This window comes from Bubalus kerabau, chromosome X, assembly GCF_029407905.1.
Source record: "Bubalus kerabau isolate K-KA32 ecotype Philippines breed swamp buffalo chromosome X, PCC_UOA_SB_1v2, whole genome shotgun sequence".
Lineage (NCBI taxonomy): Eukaryota > Metazoa > Chordata > Mammalia > Artiodactyla > Bovidae > Bubalus > Bubalus kerabau.
In genome coordinates, this window is record NC_073647.1 from 54,128,562 (window position 1) to 54,147,044 (window position 18,483).

At 35.7% G+C, this 18,483-nt stretch overlaps 1 protein-coding gene across 5 annotated transcripts in view; it reads left to right on the top strand.

Moving 5' to 3' along the window:
- The window catches only part of FAM133A (family with sequence similarity 133 member A), a 65,421-nt gene that overhangs the window by 34,006 nt on the left and 12,932 nt on the right, over nucleotides 1-18,483 (top strand). For all 5 annotated transcript variants that reach the window (XM_055564425.1, XM_055564427.1, XM_055564429.1 and 2 more), the window contains one exon: nucleotides 10,827-10,913. The gene's annotated coding sequence lies outside the window, so the exon portion shown is untranslated. The remainder of the gene's footprint in view (nucleotides 1-10,826; nucleotides 10,914-18,483) is intronic.

Consider the following 18,483-nt stretch of genomic DNA (forward strand, 5'->3'; position numbering starts at 1 on the left):
GTACCTTCATATATGTTTTTCCTTCTGCCTTGAATTAATAATCCTCATCCTCTTTATCTGATTAATGACTATTCTTCTTTCAGAAGAATTATTTTAATTATTCAGGGAATTATTTTAATTCCCACTTTCAGAGAGAGAGATCTTCCTGATCCCATTGACTAAGTACTAGTTATGTGCTGTTATAAAACCCTTTCTATTTTCTTTATAGCACTCTAACAGTTGTAAATATATAGTTTTGCTGTGCTTCATCACTCAGTCATGTCCAACTCTTTGTCACCTCATGGACTGCAGCCCGCCAGGCTCCTCTATCCATGGTGGTTCTCCAGGCAAGAATACTGGAGTGGGTTTCCATGCCCTCCTCCTAGGGATCTTTCTAACCCAGGGATAAAATCCAGGTCTCTTGCATTGCAAGTGGATTCTTTACCAGTTGAGCCACCAGGAAAGCCCTTGTACGTAGGTGTGTGTGTGTGTGTGTGTGTGTGTGTGTGTGTAGTTAATTTGTTATAACTACTTGTTATATATAACTATATAATTATATAGTTATTTGTAGGTTATTTATTTAAAATGAACATTCCTAAAATCTATGAGGGACCATGGTTATATTGTAATGTCACCAGCATTTTTTAGCACAGTTCTGGGTGTATAGTAAACACTCAATAAATATTGGCTGAAGTAACTAGTGAACATGCCATAGTAACATAGGGATAAAGAACTTGTTTCCCACTAGGAGGATCTGGAAAGTTGGAGGTTAAAGCAAAAGTATTCTAGGCAAAGGAAACAAAATGTTTGTACAAAGAATTAGGAAATATATTTGAGAAGTAGTAAGGTATTTTCTGTTGCTGAAGCATAGGAATTTCAGTGACACATGGAAGAAAAAGAGAAAATAAGAGGAAGAGTTAAGGAGAAATGAGTTTGGAGAAGCAGGTCAGGATCAGGGTCATTCTGCCTTGAATGTCATTCCTTGAATACTAAGGAATTCAAGTTCAATTAAATAAACTATAGGGAGTGACCACATCAGATTTTCTTTAAAAAAAGGTAACTAGAATTGGGCAGGGTGGAAGAGGAACAGGACAGAAAAAAAAGAGTAAAGAATAATATGTATGCAAGTGGGGTATATGTGATGCACAATATTTGCATAGCAGTCTGTATTTTTTATAGCACCCTCCTTAAAACTTTGCCTTGTGTGCTAGTTTGTGTATGTGCATGAGAAAGAGAGAGAGAGATGTCATTCAGATATACTTTAATTTCAAAATTTGTCATGGGGCCTCCATTTATGTCCTCATGATATCATGATAATTCTTAATACTAACAACTCTAAAAGTATTAAATTATTTCAGCCTGTAACATTTAACTGTTTGAAGTATGTTCACTTATAAGACTATATTTGATTTTCACCCAAAGCCATACAATAGAGACAATTTTTTTTATTTATCAATGTGAAGACTGGATTCACAGAGGCTAAAAGACTAGCCTACAGTTATATAACTAGTAAAGCTAAGATTTAGCATTGCAACCCTTTTCTAAGTCCAAGATCCTTCTCAATTTAGTACACATCCTTTCATTTTACTACTAATTTTACTGTTCTGCCTTTTACAACTCATATTTTTAAAATAAAAGTTTCATAGTGAGTTTTCATAACTTTGAAATAACAAGGTTAGCTTCCCTCAAGTTGCTCTTTTGAAACATTTTCACAATCTATAAGGCCTGAACAAAGAATTTCATAGATAAATGATTATAGATTACAATCTTAACAAAAAAAAAATATGTGTTAATTATTAGCTTGTAAAAAATACACATTTAAAAAATATTTAATTAAAAAATATCTGTGAGTAAGAATGAGCACTCATAGAAGAACTGCATTGTATTGGCAGAACAGGAATCATCCCATTTCCTTAGAAAGTGAAGATAAGATTAAAAAAAAAAAAAGATTAAAGATGCTAAAAGATGGAAATACTAGTATGACTGAAAGTCTTTTGAGAAAGATGGTATGGCATACTTATCATTTATAGCAATTTAATTTGGAATGTGTTTTTTTAGAGAACATTGTTTTTTTTTATTTTTTAACATAAATTTATTTATTTTAATTGGAGGTTAATTACTTTACAATATTGTATTGGTTTTGCCATACATCAACATTAAGACTTTATTTTGTAGAGAAGTTTTAGGTTTACAATAAAATTGAGAGAAAGGAACAGAGATTTCCTTGCACTCTGCCTTCCACATGCTCATGTGTGTGTGTGCTCAGTCACTCAGTTGTGTCTGACTTTTTGCAACCCCAAGGGCTGTAGCTTCCAGGCTCCTATGTCCATGGAATTTTCTAGGCAAGAATACTGGAGTGGGTTGCCATTGCCTTCTCCAAGGGAATCTTCCCAGCCCAGGAACAGACCCAGGTTGTATGTTCTTCATTTGTTTTTACCAAAAATGAACCTACACTGATGCATTATAATCACCCAAAGTCATCACGCACAGTCTACCTTAGGATAGTCTACCTTAGGGTAGACTCTTGGCATTGCAGATACTATGGGTTTGGACAAATGCATGGTGATGTATATGGGCTTCCCTAGTGGCTCAATGGTAAAAGAATCTGCTTGCCAGTGTAGGAGGTGTGGGTTCAATCCCTGGGTCAGGAAGATCCCCTGGAGAAGGAAACAGCAACCCACTCCAGTATCCTTGCCTGGGAAATCCCATGGAGAGAGAAACCTGGCAGGCTATAGTCCATGGGATTGCAAAATAGTTGGATATGACAGCGACTAAACAACAGAACAACAGTGGTGACATGTATACACCATTATAGTATCATACATAGTATTTTCACTGCTCTACATATCCTCTGTGCTCTGCCTATTCATCTCCTTCTCCCACAGCCCCATCCCTGGAAACCACTGATTTTTTTTTTATTGTCTAAATAGTTTTGCCTTTTTCAGTATAATGGTGTCAAAAATTCAAGGTGAAGTTGAGAAAAATTAAAAGCCACAGTAAGATAAGCCACCTGCAAAAGTAACCCAAAGGACTGCTTCTAGTAGATAATTTAATTTGGACACCTAAAAGTTTTGGTTGAGTTCCGGGGAGGCATGAATAGAATGTGAACATAAATTGGAAAGGTAAAATCTAATCAATTAATGGAAGACTGAATTATCAGAAAGAAAAAAAAAAAAACGCATTAGGGAAAATCAGAGAACTAGCTGCACGTTTCCAGCAATGTCTAGGAAAGAGAGTGCCCTGCTTATCAGATTGGAATACTTTAGTTGCCCACCTAATGGTGGATATTGGTTCAGTTCAGTTCAGTTCAGTCACTCAATCGTGTCCGACTCTTTGTGACCCCATGAACTGCAGCACGCCAGGTCTCCCTGTCCATCACCAACTCCCGGAGGCCACCAAAACCCATGTCCATCGAGTCAGTGATGCCATCCAACCATCTCATCCTCTGTCATCCCTTCTCCTCCTGCCCTCAATCTTTCCCAGCATCAGGGTCTTCTCAAATGAGTCAGCTCTTCACATCAGGCGGCCAAAGTATTGGAGTTTCAGCTTCAACATCAGTCCTTCCAACAAACACCCAGGACTGATCTCCTTTAGGATGGACTGGGTGGATCTCCTTGCAGTCCAAGGGACTCTCAAGAGTCTTCTCCAACACCACAGTCCAAAAGCACCAATTCTTCGGTGCTCAGCTTTCTTTATAGTCCAGCTCTCACATCCATACATGACTACTGGAAAAACTAGCCTTGACTAGACAGACCTTTGTTGACAAAGTAATGTCTCTGCTTTTTTTTTATGGTTTGTAGGTTGGTCATAACTTTCCTTCCCAGGAGTAAGCATCTTTTAATTTCATGGCTGCAGTCACCCTCTGTAGTGATTTTGGAGCCCCTCAAAATAAAGTCAGCCACTATTTCCAATGTTTCCCCATCTATTTGCCATGAAATGATGGGACTAGATGGCATGACCTTAGTTTTCTGAATGTTGAGCTTTAAGCCAACTTTTTACTCTCCTCTTTCACTTTCATCAAGAGGCTCTTTAGTTCTTCTTCACTTTCTGCCATAAGGGTGGTGTCATCTGCATATCTGAGGTTAGTGATATTTCTCCGGGCAATCTTGATTATAGCTTGTGCTTCTTTCAGCCCAGTGTTTCTCATGATATATTCTGCATATAAGTTAAATAAGAAGGGTGACAATATACCGCCTTGACTTACTCCTTTTCCTATTTGGAACTAGTCTGTTCTTCCATGTCTAGGTAGATCAAATTAAATCTTGAGGCAGTAATCATTAACAAGGAAACACAAACTTTAAACGATAAAATAGACCAGTTAGACCTAATTGATATCTATAGGACATTTCATCCCAAAACAATGAATTTCACCTTTTTCTCAAGCGCACATGGAACCCTCTCCAGGATAGATCACATCCTGGGCCATAAATCTAGCCTTGGTAAATTCAAAAAAATAGAAATCATTCCAAGCATCTTTTCTGACCACAAGGCAGTAAGATTAGATCTCAATTACAGGAGAAAAACTATTAAAAATTCCAACATATGGAGGCTGAACAACACGCTGCTGAATAAGCAACAAATCTCAGAAGAAATAAAAAAAATCAAAATTTGCATAGAAACGAATGAAAATGAAAACAAAACAACCCAAAACCTGTGGGACACTGTAAAAGCAGTCCTAAGGGGAAAGTTCATAGCAATACAGGCATACCTCAAGAAACAAGAAAAAAATCAAATAAATAACCTAACTCTACACCTAAAGCAAATAGAAAAGGAAGAAATGAAGAACCCCAGGGTTAGTAGAAGGAAAGAAATCTTAAAAATTAGAGCAGAAATAAATGCAAAAGAAACAAAAGAGACCATAGCAAAAATCAACAAAGCCAAAAGCTGGTTCTTTGAAAGGATAAATAAAATTGACAACCACTAGCCAGACTCATCAAGTAACAAAGGGAGAAAAATCAAATCAATAAAATTAGAAATGAAAATGGAGAGATCACAACAGACAACACAGAAATACAAAGGATCATAAGAGACTACTATCACAATTATATGCCAATAAAATGGACAACATGGAAGAAATGGACAAATTCTTAGAAAAGTAGAACTTTCCAAAACTGGACCAGGAAGGAGTAGAAAATCTTAACAGACCCATCACAAGCATGGAAATTGAAACTGTAATCAAAAATCTTCCAGCAAACAAAAGCCCAGGTCCAGACGGCTTCAAAGCTGAATTCTACCAAAAATTTAGAGAAGAGCTAACACCTATCCTGCTCAAACTCTTCCAGAAAATTGCAGAGGAAGGTAAACTTCCAAACTCATTCTATGAGGCCACCATCACCCTAATACCAAAACCTGACAAAGATCCCACAAAAAAAGAAAACTACAGGCCAATATCACTGATGAACATAGATGCAAAAATCCTTAACAAAATTCTAGCAATCAGAATCCAACAACACATTAAAAAGATCATACACCATGAGCAAGTGGGCTTTATCCCAGGGATGCAAGGATTCTTCAATATCTGCAAATCAATCAATGTGATACACCACATTAACAAATTGAAAAATAAAAACCATATGATTATCTCAATAGATGCAGAGAAAGCCTTTGACAAAATTCAACATCCATTTATGATCAAAACTGTCCAGAAAGCAGGAATAGAAGGAACATACCTCAACATAATAAAAGCTATATATGACAAAGCCACAGCAAACATTATCCTCAATGGTGAAAAATTGAAAGCATTTCCTCTAAAGTCAGGAACAAGACAAGTGTGCCCACTTTCACCATTACTATTCAACATAGTTTTGTAAGTTTTGGCCACAGCAACCAGAGCAGAAAAAGAAATAAAAGGAATCCAAATTGGAAAAGAAGAAGTAAAACTCTCACTATTTGCAGAAGACATGATCCTCTACATAGAAAACCCTGAAGACTCCACCAGAAAATTACTAGAACTAATCAATGACTATAGTAAAGTTGCAGGATATAAGATCAACACACAGAAATCCCTTGCATTCCTATACACTAATAATGAGAAAGCAGAAAGAGAAATTAAGGAAACAATTCCATTCACCATTGCAACGGAAAGAATGAAATACTTAGGAATATATCTACCTAAAGAAACTAAAGACCTATATATAGAAAACTATAAAACACTGGTGAAAGAAATCAAAGAGGACACTAATAGATGGAGAAATATACCATGTTCATGGATTGAAAGAATCAGTATAGTGAAAATGAGTATACTACCCAAAGCAATTTATAGATTCAGTGCAATCCCTATCAAGCTACCAACAGCATTCTTCACAGAGCTAGAACAAATAATTTCACAATTTGTATGGAAATACAAAAATCCTCGAATAGCCAAAGCGATCTTGAGAAAGAAGAATGGAACTGGAGGAATCAACCTGCCTGACTTCAGGCTCTACTACAAAGCCACAGTTATCAAGACAGTATGGTACTGGCACAAAGACAGAAATATAGATCAATGGAACAAAATAGAAAGCCCAGAGATAAATCCATGCACATATGGACACCTTATCTTTGACAAAGGAGGTAAGAATATACAATGGATTAAAGACAATCTCTTTAACAAGTGGTGCTGGGAAATCTGTTCAACCACTTGTAAAAGAATGAAACTAGAACACTTTCTAACACCATACACAAAAATAAACTCAAAATGGATTAAAGATCTAAACGTAAGACCAAAAACTATAAAACTCCTAGAGGAGAACATAGGCAAAACAGCTCTCTGACATACATCACAGCAGGATCCTCTATGACCCACCTCCCAGAATATTGGAAATAAAAACAAAAATAAACAAATGGGACCTAATTAAACTTAAAAGCTTCTGCACATCAAAGGAAACTATTAGCAAGGTGAAAAGACAGCCTTCAGAATGGGAGAAAACAATAGCAAATGAAGCAACTGACAAACAACTAATCTCAAAAATATACATGCAACTCCTACAGCTCAACTCCAGAAAAATAAATGACCCAATCAAAAAATGGGCCAAAGAACTAAATAGACATTTCGCCAAAGAAGACATACAGATGGCTAACAAACACATGAAAAGATGCTCAACATCACTCATTATCAGAGAAATGCAAATCAAAACCACTATGAGGTACCATTTCACACCAGTCAGAATGGCTGCGATCCAAAAGTCTACAAGTAATAAATGCTGGAGAGGGTGTGGAGAAAAGGGAACCCTCTTACACTGTTGGTGGGAATGCAAACTAGTACAGCCACTATGGAGAACAGTGTGGAGATTCCTTAAAAAACTGGAAATAGAACTGCCTTATGATCCAGCAATCTCACTGCTCAGCATACACACTGAGGAAACCAGAAGGGAAAGAGACACATGTACCCCAATGTTCATCGCAGCACTGTTTATAATAGCCATGACATGGAAGCAACCTAGATGTCCATCAGCAGATGAATGGATAAGAAAGCAGTGGTACATATACACAATGGAGTATTACTCAGCCATTAAAAAGAATACACTTGAATCAGTTCTAATGAGGTGGATGAAACTGGAGCCTATTATACAGAGTTAAGTAAGCCAGAAAGAAAAACACCAATACAGTATACTAACACATATATATGGAATTTAGAAAGATGGTAACCATAACCCTGTGTACGAGACAGCAAAAGAGACACTAATGTATAGAACAGTCTTATGGACTCTGTGGGAGAGGGAGAGGGAGGGAAGATTTGGAAGAATGGCATTGAATGTACAATGTAATGTAGAATGTAAAATATCATGTATGAAACGAGTTGCCAGTCCAGATTCAATACACAATAGTGGATGCTTCGGGCTAGTGCACTGGGACGACCCAGAGGGATGGTATGTTGAGGGAGGAGGGTTCAGGATGGGGAACACATGTATACCTGTGGCGGATTCATTTTCATATTTGGCAAAACTAATACAATTTTGTAAAGTTTAAAAATAAAATAAAATTAAAAAAAATAAAAGGAAAAAAAAAGAATATCTACTGAGTCATTTTTTAATGATTTTCAGGTTCATATGTACTTTGAATTTTGTACTTTGTACATGTTTTATCTAATGGATTCAGGATGCTGGTTATCAAACTGAACAACCCTGTGTTTACAACATTTCCAGTTATAAACTAATGGATGAGCATCTGATTTATACATTGATATCATGGACTTTAGTTAGTGTGAATTAGCCTCCCTCATCCAGGTACAACTGGCACACTGATAAAATAGTATAAAGTTTTACATAAATTGAAGCAAATATGTCTGTATGGAAAAGCATGTGGGTAACATCATTTATCTATTTGTAATCAACAAAGGAACTAAGTTGTTATACAGAATACACTTATGTTTCCTCTTGTTTTTAGTGTTGAAATTTCCTCATGGAATGGTTTTTGGACTTTTTACCATAATAACCTGAGGAAATTATTAAAATTACACGTTTGTGGGACTTAGAAATTCTGATAACACTTAACCTGGGATGAAGCCTAGGACTCTGCATTTAAAAACAAACAAACAAACAAACAAACAAAAAAACCCAAAAAACAAAAAACAGCCTATATGATTCTGAGCTTGAGCATTAGTGGACTTTATCTTGAATTGCACTGTTTTCCAGAAAATTTTGCTATATTTAAATAAGCCTGGGGGTCTTAAAGAGATTTTTCACAGCTGGACAAAATTCATGATTTCTGTTAGGTTTCTGTTATAATGACATCATAATCAGTTTCAGACCTCTAGTCAGAACTGTGTATTCAAATCACAGCAAGGATTGAGGAAGTGGGTGGCAGGTTTGTTAGGATAACAGACAGGGGCAGCGCTAAGGGAAGACAAAATGGCTGCCATCTTCACTGTACTGTGTGCCCCAAGGTGAGGAAAAGAAAGTAGAATCCTTTGAAGTCTTCCCTGTTCAGGAGCAGAAGCAAATAGGTAAGTGTTGATGCCAAGGCACAGCCTAGGCAATATAACCCCCTTCCAAATTCTTATCATCTCCACATCTCCAAGTGAGACAATCTTAAGTAGAAGCAATGTGCTTCCTATGAAAATGCAACTTTTAAGTCCGTAACTTTTTCTGATGAGAAGAGCTGACTCATTGGAAAATACCTTGATGTTGGGAAAGATTGAGGGCAGGAAGAGAAGGGGATGATAGAGGATGAGATGATTGGATGGCATCACTGCCTCAATGGACATGAGTTTGAGCAAACTCCAGGAGATGGTGGGAAACCTGGTGTGCTGCAGTTCATGGGGTTGCAAAGAGTTGGACACAACTTTGTGACTGAACAACAATGCAACAACAACTTTCACTCAGAGCCAGATTGCTGCCCCTAAATACCTCTTACATACAAATTTTCCAGCTTACTCTGGAAATGAGGAAGTATTTAATTGATGATGTGCAATTGGAGGAGGATTCAAGAGATAGGAGTGAGGGGAAAGTAAGAGTAAGAAATTGGTTGGTAGAAAGTGGTATAGGTTAGGATGACAAACAAGAAATAGCAGAACTAGAATTTGAATCCATCAGACTCCAAAGTCGATATACCTCTTTATTAAATTTTTCTAACATTAACGTACTTAATAATTGCCTGAGGGTCATGTTAAAAATATGTTCGTGACCCCAGAAGTTATGATTTAGTGGGACTTATATGGAGTCCAGAAACCTATATTATTATCAAGTATCACAGATATTAATAATTCTGATGCAGATAATCAGTGGACATATTTTGAGAAAAGTTTCCTAGAGGAATAGTTCTCAAACCATTTGGTTTAATGATCCCTTTACACTATTAGAAATTACTGAGAACCCCAAGGAGCATTTGTTTATGTGGTAAAGAATATCTGATAAATAATAGCTATTGATATGTATGGTATTAAAAACTAAACAGAACTTTTAAAATATCAATCCATTTGAAAATGCCAATAATAAGACCATTAATTTTAACTAGATAACATTGTGTGAAAAATAATTATATCTTCAAAATTAAAAACATCTAATGAACAGAGTTGTATTAGTTTAACATTTTTCAAATCTCTTTTATGCTGACTTAATAATTCTCATATATATTTCTACATTCAATTTTTTGTGATGCAATGTTTTGGTTGAAGTATATGGGAAAAAAAAAAAAAAAAAAAACCTCAAGCCTCACACAACATATTTGCAGACAACGTGCAAAGATCCTGGAGACTACCATGGATACAGGCATCACACTGACTTAGCGTCTTAAAATAATAGCTATTATTGCTATCAGAAATGGTTATGTTCTTCAGTCTGTATTAGTCATCAAAGTTTAGGGACACTAAAGAAGGTAGAAAAGTTAATTTGTTCCTTAGACTGTTTGGAGTTGTTAAATTATTTATTAAGATTTATCCCAATATTTCTCTTTTATTAATTTGCTTTATACTTTTTTTTTTTAATTTTGAAAGCACTATAGAAATATAAAATAGGAGTCCAGGTGTTTGGGCAGAATTTTGTTTAAAGAAATTGGGATTCAGAACAAAGATTTCCTTCAGGGTAGAGGAATATCAATAGGCAATGAGGAAGGAATACATTAGGTGAACATAGGAATACATAGGTAGGAAAAGTATAAAAGCAGCAAATAATCTGGAGTTGTTTATAGTGGATATTTGCAATTGAATAAATAACTATAATGGTGAGAAAGTGCTAATCATAACCTTTTAATGAGAGTTATTACTTTGCCTGAATAAAAGAACCCTTTCTTCTGGTCAGCACACCTCTTCAAATTTGGTTACTTTTTGTTGTTGTTGTTACTTTAAGTTTTAGTTCTATAACCTAAAACTTGCTGCCAAATTATGCAAAGACTTTAACAAATATTATCTCATTTCTTATCTTTGGTCAAAGTGGAAGCACCTGAAAAGGAGATTGGAAAAAGGCAGCTGGGAAAGTGAGAGAAAAATTGAATGTTTGTAGTCTTGGAAGCCATTTGAGGTAAGTGTTTCAAGGAGGAGGGAGGGAGTAATCCAATGTGTCAGTTAATGCTGATTGATGAAGTTAAGATAGAAAATGAAAATTGATCATTAGATTTACTGGCATGAAAGTTATTAATGACCTGGACAACAAAAGTTCCCATGGAGTGGTTGAGGTGAAAAAGCCTCAAGTTGGTTTTCATTGGTTTAAGTGATAAAATAGCATGTTTCTATACTAATGTGTTTTTCAAGAGCTTCAGTAATGAACACAGTACATACAAATCTTTTCCTTATAGAACCTATAATCCAGTAATTCATGCTGATGAAAGGCAAGTTTTCTTCCATTTCAGCATGCTATACACATACAGCATGCCCAGGTAGCTCAGTGGTACCACTGCCTGCCAATGCAGGAGCTGCAGGAAACTCGGGTTTGATCCCTGGGTTGGGAAGATCCCCGGGAGGAGGCAATGGCAACCCACTCCAGTATTCCTGCTTGGAAAATCTCATGGACAGAGGAGCTTAGTGGGCTGCAGTCCATGGGGTCGCAAAGAGTCAGACATGACTGAGCACTCTCAGGCAGATACACATTTTAGATATTTCTCTAATTTTTAGGATATCAAATTTATTTTCAAGATGAGAAATTTCATGCTAAAACAATTTGGAATAGATCAGCTAAATAGATTACAAAATTTTGATAGGCCTGCTTTATCAGAAGAGTTAAAGGATTACATAAGTAATCTGTGTTCTCACATTCAGTGCTGTTCAGCAATTTGGGGTTAGAATTGACTTGTTCAATAGAGAAAAACAGTTATCTAGAGTTACTGAGTCTGAAGTAAATCACGAAAATGTACTGAGATCTTCAAGTTCTTGATTCAGACAATAATATAGGCAGATTATTTCAGTGTCTGTCAAAGGGTGAAAAAGATTCAGGGGAGTCTAGGTAAAAACAGCTGACTTCCTAGTGTGGAAATTTCCTATATTCTTGACTACTGCATGATAACTGTTGCTGGCAATGATATGACAAATAGGTAAAAATAACTGATATGACATGTTAAATATCAGGTTAGCAAATTATTTGACTCAGAATATCTGTGAAAGTAGTGGATAGAGAGCATGATAATCTGGGCTGTACTACAGTCTTTACTCTTTAGGAATCTGCAATCCAGTGAGGGAAAAGGAAATTACAAGTGACATTCTACATATACATGGCAGGAACATAAACAGCCATGCAAAGGGACAGAGACAGGTAATAAGTAATCTGGACTGTGCACTTCTCTGGTGACTCAGCTGGTAATGAATCTGCCTGCAATGCGGGAGACCAGGCTTCGATCCCTGGGTTGGGAAGATCCCCTGGAGAAGGGAACAGCTACCCACTCCAATATTCTGGCCTGGAGAATTCTATGACTGTATAGTTCATGGGGTCTCAAAGAGTGACATGACTGAGCGACTTTCACACACAATCTGGATTGTAAAGGGAAGAAACTCTTAGTAATTTATAGATTATCCAGGCTGATTTGAATAGTTTCCATTTGCTTTTTGCTGATTATAATTAACACTGTTCCTTAAGCATCCCCATACTTGCAGATGTGAAGAGAGATGGGAAAACTTGAATCAGTCCATTTTAGCAACTCTGTTAACCAGGTTGGGTAAAGAAAGAAATGAAAATAGTGAGTGAAATGGTGTTTTTGAGTTTTCTATACATTTCTAGTTTCCCAAGTTATCTTCATTATCATTAAAGTTAGTTGTATCCACCACATGGTTATGCATAAAAACACATTGACTAGTTTAAACTATTCTCCAACACCCAAGAAAGATTTATGCTTCATGTATCTGAAAATTCTAGATTAATATGGCAATTAATAGAACATCTGCTACAGGTTGTCCCAATTTGTAGAAACTGATATTATCAACCAATTTAAATTTTGTTAACATTAGACACTTTCCTGCTCTTTCAAGGGAGCAATTGTCCTATGACCTTCTGAACTTAAGGGATAGATGTACAGCTACAAATAATCATATTTTCATTAGAGTCCTCAGCTAGAATTTGCAGCCATTTTTCATGCTATTAATATAACATTCTTTAATAATGCAGGCTTTAAATCAGGCTGCCAGGAGTCCAATATTGGCTCTACTACTATCAGACATTGGAAAAATTATTTAACCTTCCTGAGACTGACTTTGCTCATCTGTCAGATGGGAAAATAATAGTATCTACTTCATGAAGTAGTGAGAATTCAATGAGATAATCCATGTAGACCACTTGAAACAGTACCCATTTGTGGTGAATACTGAATAATTGTAATCATTATTACATGATTGGTGGAAGTAGTCATAGGAATATCAAGTCTACATTTATATACACTTTAATACTTTTCAGACTATGTCCAAAAAATATTTCATTTGAACCTGGGAACAGGTGACAGGATTGAAAACTGAGACACAGAGAGGTTATGTAATTTGTCTGAGAGCACTCAGTAAGTTAATAGGGAAACTGGTCCTTCACCTCTATAATGATACTGGATTCTAATGATGATTGCTGCATCAGTGAAGTTAAACAGCCTGCCTAGTGAATTTTCCTAAAATACTTTATATGCCTTCATCAAGCCAACTCTTCCTTAGTGTTTTTCTTGGAATTGAAAACTAAGTTTTCTCCCCCTTAAGATGAATACCGAGTTATTTCTTTCACATGGTTTTACAAATCAGGCAAGTCCAGCATACTAAACTATTATTAATACAAGTTTTCACACTTTCCGATGCTTTTCAGTATTCCTCATTATTGTTTCAAATAAGTATCTATAAGTTAGTTATTATAACAAGTCTGTATGATCTGGCCTTTGAATTTTTAGGAAATTTGCATATGTAGTCATTTGTGAGATGAGAGTTGACTCATGTAAATGCACCTAGCTGTGCTACTTTTAGTTTATAGCCAGTATATTCATATGTACACATTGCATCAATTTATCTATTCTATTTTTAAAAATATACTTTAAAAAATTCATGTAACAGTGGCAGAGTACAGAAGGTAGTAATTGAAGCATTGATAGCTGAAAAAACAACTAAAGCTATTTAAAGCTGTGCATAAATAAATGTGTTTTGAACTGTGTTCCCTGGTGAAATAATAGCTTCCTTGGTTTGCTTCCTATGCTTAGGACTTATCTTTCATATGTTGTTGGAAGAGCTGACAAGTATATCCTGACACAACTAGATCCAGGGAAAAGTTGACAGATTTTAAACTACAACTGAGTTTGGATTCACAGTGCATTGCCTCAATAAGCATCTCATGATTCTCTTATATAAAATATATCACTTTTAACAGAAAATGTAAATAAAATTATGAGGAATAAATGGAAGGTAGAAGTCTATCTCACTTTGAACTTCTAATATATGAGTTATATTCCATTTGTATGACTGGTCAGATGTGAGTGAAATTGATTATATATGTTCAGTGCTGAAAAACACAGGCAAGCTTTGTGACTTGAAGTATCTTGTCAAGCGTTTACATAAAACTTATTTATTAAATAGAAATTGGGACAATGGGGAGAAAAGATGTGGCAAACCTTACTTGAGGAGTATTTTTAATAGAAGTAATATCACACAGATGGAAAGGAACTAGTATTCAGTTAGCACTGGTTCACGTAAGGTGATCCCTTGTGTAGAGGAACTTGAATTTTCAGTGGTCCTAGGACGTTCTGGTTGTGTATGTATAACCATGAGTTACCACATCTAAACACACACAACAGGGCAAAATCGGTCGTCAAAGAAGACTCAAGAAAGTCATTAGTGAGCATCCAAAACTTATCAAGTGCACTGACAAAATAAGTACCTTTTTGGCAAATGCTTAGTTGAATTTGGGGTGTGTGTGTGTGTGTGTGTATATGTACATTATATATATATATAAAATGACATATAATTATATAATATATATGATATAATAATTATATAATACTATATAATAATATATAATATATATTATAATAAATAATGTATTAAAAATGTATTATATATTAATATATAATATATAATTATATATTATATTATATTATATATATATAATGGTTTTCTACAGAGTGTCTGTTATTTTGTTCATGGCTTCTTGACTAGGGCAAAATGTTAAAGGGGCAAAGTTGTTCTTCTGAGGGCCTTTGCTCTTTCCTTTAACTATACTCAGAATTTTCAAACATTTTCAGAAATATATGCAGGAGAGTGCCATTCCTACTAGTTGAGAAATAACCATGATATGGACTCTATTGATGATGAGTCAGTCATGTCACCTAGATGCCACATTATAGTAAACACAGTGTTTTGTGTTCCATCTCCAAATAATTTATATGTGTCATCCAAGTGCCAGGTACTTAGTTCAAGCTTAGTATGTGATTGAATAAATTAAAATAATTTCCTATTTCCTAGCTCTGTCTGCTGAAAGAGTCCAGAAGCAGCAATATTCCAATGGGGGCTAATGCAGAGGATATACAAGATGATCCTAGAGTGTCTTGTAGAATCAGAAAGTAAGGAAGTATTTAGGAGACAAAATGATAAGAGTGTGTCAAAAGGATACAGAAGCCAACTAAAAGAGCCCCTGAAGGCCAACACTGAAATAATTTCAACAACAAAATAAGTAAAGTAGTATTGAAATATTGCCCAAAGTATAAACTTAATACTCATGATTTATACTGATACAGTGATCAAATCTCCCATACAAAAGAACTTCAAAAATTTTATGTAGCTATTTCCCATCAAGGAGTTAGAGCATAAATCTCCATTACTTAAGTGTGGATTGCACATAGTGACATCCTTTCAAAGAGTACAGTATGGAAACAGAGTATGATCTTGCAGTGGAAAAAGCTGGCAAACATTCACTACCTCAGTCTTGTGATCAACATTAACATCAATGATAAGTCACCTTCACATGTACCCTCAATGTAATGCAGTGAGAATGGTTTTTGACTTGTGTTCTTTCTTCCAAGAACTTGCAGTCTAATTCTAAACATGAGAAAAACCTCAGACAAACCCAAATTGAAGAGTGTCCTGAAAAATCAACATCGAATCAATACTCCTCTCAACGAAGAAAATTCTGACTAACTGCCAGTCTAAAAGAGCCTGGGAGACATGATTACTAAATGTTATATGGTATACTGGATGGATTCCTGGAACAGAAAAAGGATATTAACTTAAAAACTAAGGAAATTTGAATAAAGAATAGACTTTAGTTAATATGAATGTGTCAGTATTGGTTCATTAGTTGTGGCAAATGTACATAGTAATGTAAGATATTATCAATAAGAAAACTAGATGCAAAAGATTCTTTACTTGCAACTTTATTATAAATCTAAAGATATTCTAAAACAAAGTTTTTTTTTAATTTAATTTAATTTATTTATTTATTTATTTATTTTTAAATTTTATTTTATTTTTAAACTTTACATAATTGTATTAGTTTTGCCAGATATCAAAATGAATCTGCACAGGTATACATGTGTTCCCCATCCTGAACCCTCCTCCCTCCTCCCTCCCCATACCATCCCTTTGGGTCGTCCCAGTGCACTAGCCCCAAGCATCCAATATCGTGCATCGAACCTGGACTGGCAACTCGAATAATTTTATTTTATTTTTAAACCTCAAACACTGTATTAGTTTTGCCAAACATCATGGGGAGCACATGTATACCTGTGTCAGATTCGTTTTGATGTTTAGAAAGTTTGTTTTAAAAAACATTTTACTTCATCATCGTAAAAGCTAAATAATAACAATGATTTGTTTTTCTGAATATAAAATCCAAAATATATTACTATATTAAGATAAATAAGATGGTGAAGTACTCATTTCTTTAAAATAAACAATTAGCTAAAATTTATACTTAGAACTTTATCCTCTCATAGCCTTTCTTTTCCATTTTATGTCTTGTATCTGCAATATTTTATTGCTGCTCTAAATTTTCTGGTATGATCGTTAAGATATTAGAGACTGATCCCTTGCCATTTGACAATTCTGTAGACAGAAAAAGAGGCAGTATTTCAGATTCCACACCTTTTCCCTGGAATGACAAAAGTGCCATGACACAGCTATGCCAGAGGGAATTCACCTGAAGTGAAGGCTTTTAACATAGCACAGCTTTGTATCATGTTGATTCCAGTCAAAATAAGGGATAATTTCTCCCTCAGAACAGTCATGTTGCCAACTAGAATAGAATGTGTTGTTGCTTGAGTTTTATTTAGAAGAAAGATATCATTTTATATATACTTGCTAAAACTAGTATTTTCAGGAAATTGTCAAATATCATTAAACATCCCCGTGAATTCCATAAAACTGACAATACACTATATTATCAGTCGGTATGAAATAGCAGAATATAATGATAAGTAAAGGTATTGGTAGTATATATGTATGTATATATGTGCATATCTCATGTCAGTCAGTTCAGTTATCAGTTGTGTCCGATTCTTTGCGACCCCATGGACTGCAGCACACCAGGCCTCCCTGTCCATCACCAGCACCTGGAGTTTGCTCAAACACATGTCCTTTGAGTCAGTGATACAATCCAACCATCTCATCCTCTGTCATCCCCTTCTCCTGCTGTCCTCAATCTTTCCCAGCATCAGGGTCTTTTCAAAAGAGTCAGTTCTTCGCATTAGGTGGCCAAAGTATTGGAGTTTCAGCTTCAAGATAAGCCCTTCCAATGAATGTTCAGGACTGATTTCCTTTAGGATGGACTGATTGGATTTCCTTGCAGTCCAAGGGACTTGCAAGAATCTTCTCCAACACCACAGTTCAAAAGCATCAATTCTTCGGCACTCAGCCTTCTTCACAGTCCAACTCTCACATCCATACATGACCACAGGAAAAACCATAGCCTTGACTAGACGGACCTTTGTTGGCAAAGTAATGTCTCTGCTTTTCAATATGCTATCTAGGTTGGTCATAACTTTTCTTCCAAGGAGTAAGCGTCTTTTAATTTCATGGCTGCAGTAACCATCTGCAGTGATTTTGGAGGCCCCAAAAATAAAGTCTGCCACTGTTTTCACTGTTTCCCCATCTATTTGCCATGAAGTAATGGGACCAGATGCCATGATCTTAGTTTTCTGAATGTTGAGCTTTAAGCCAACTTTTTCACTCTCCTCTTTCACTTTCCTCAAGAGGCTCTTTAGTTCTTCTTTGCTTTCTTTCATAAGTGTGGTGTCATCTGCATGTCTGAGGTTATTGATATTTCTCCCGCCAATCTTAATTCCAGCTTGTGCTTCATCCAGTCCAGCATTTCTCATGATGTACTCCTCATATATGTTAAATACGCAGAGTGACAATATATAGCCTTGACATCTCCTTTCAGGATTTGGAAGCAGTCTGTTGTTCCATGTCCAGTTCTCACTGTTGCTTCTTGACCTGCATACAGATTTCTCAGGAGGCAGGTCAGGTGGTCTGGTGTCCCCATCTCTTAAAGAATTTTCCTCAGTTTGTTGTGATCTACAAAATCAAAGGCTTTGGCATTGTCAATAAAGGATAAGTAGATGTTTTTCTGGAACTCTCTTGCTTTTTCAATGATCCAGCGATGTTGGCAACTTGATCTCTGGTTCCTCTGCCATTTCTAAATCCATCTTGAA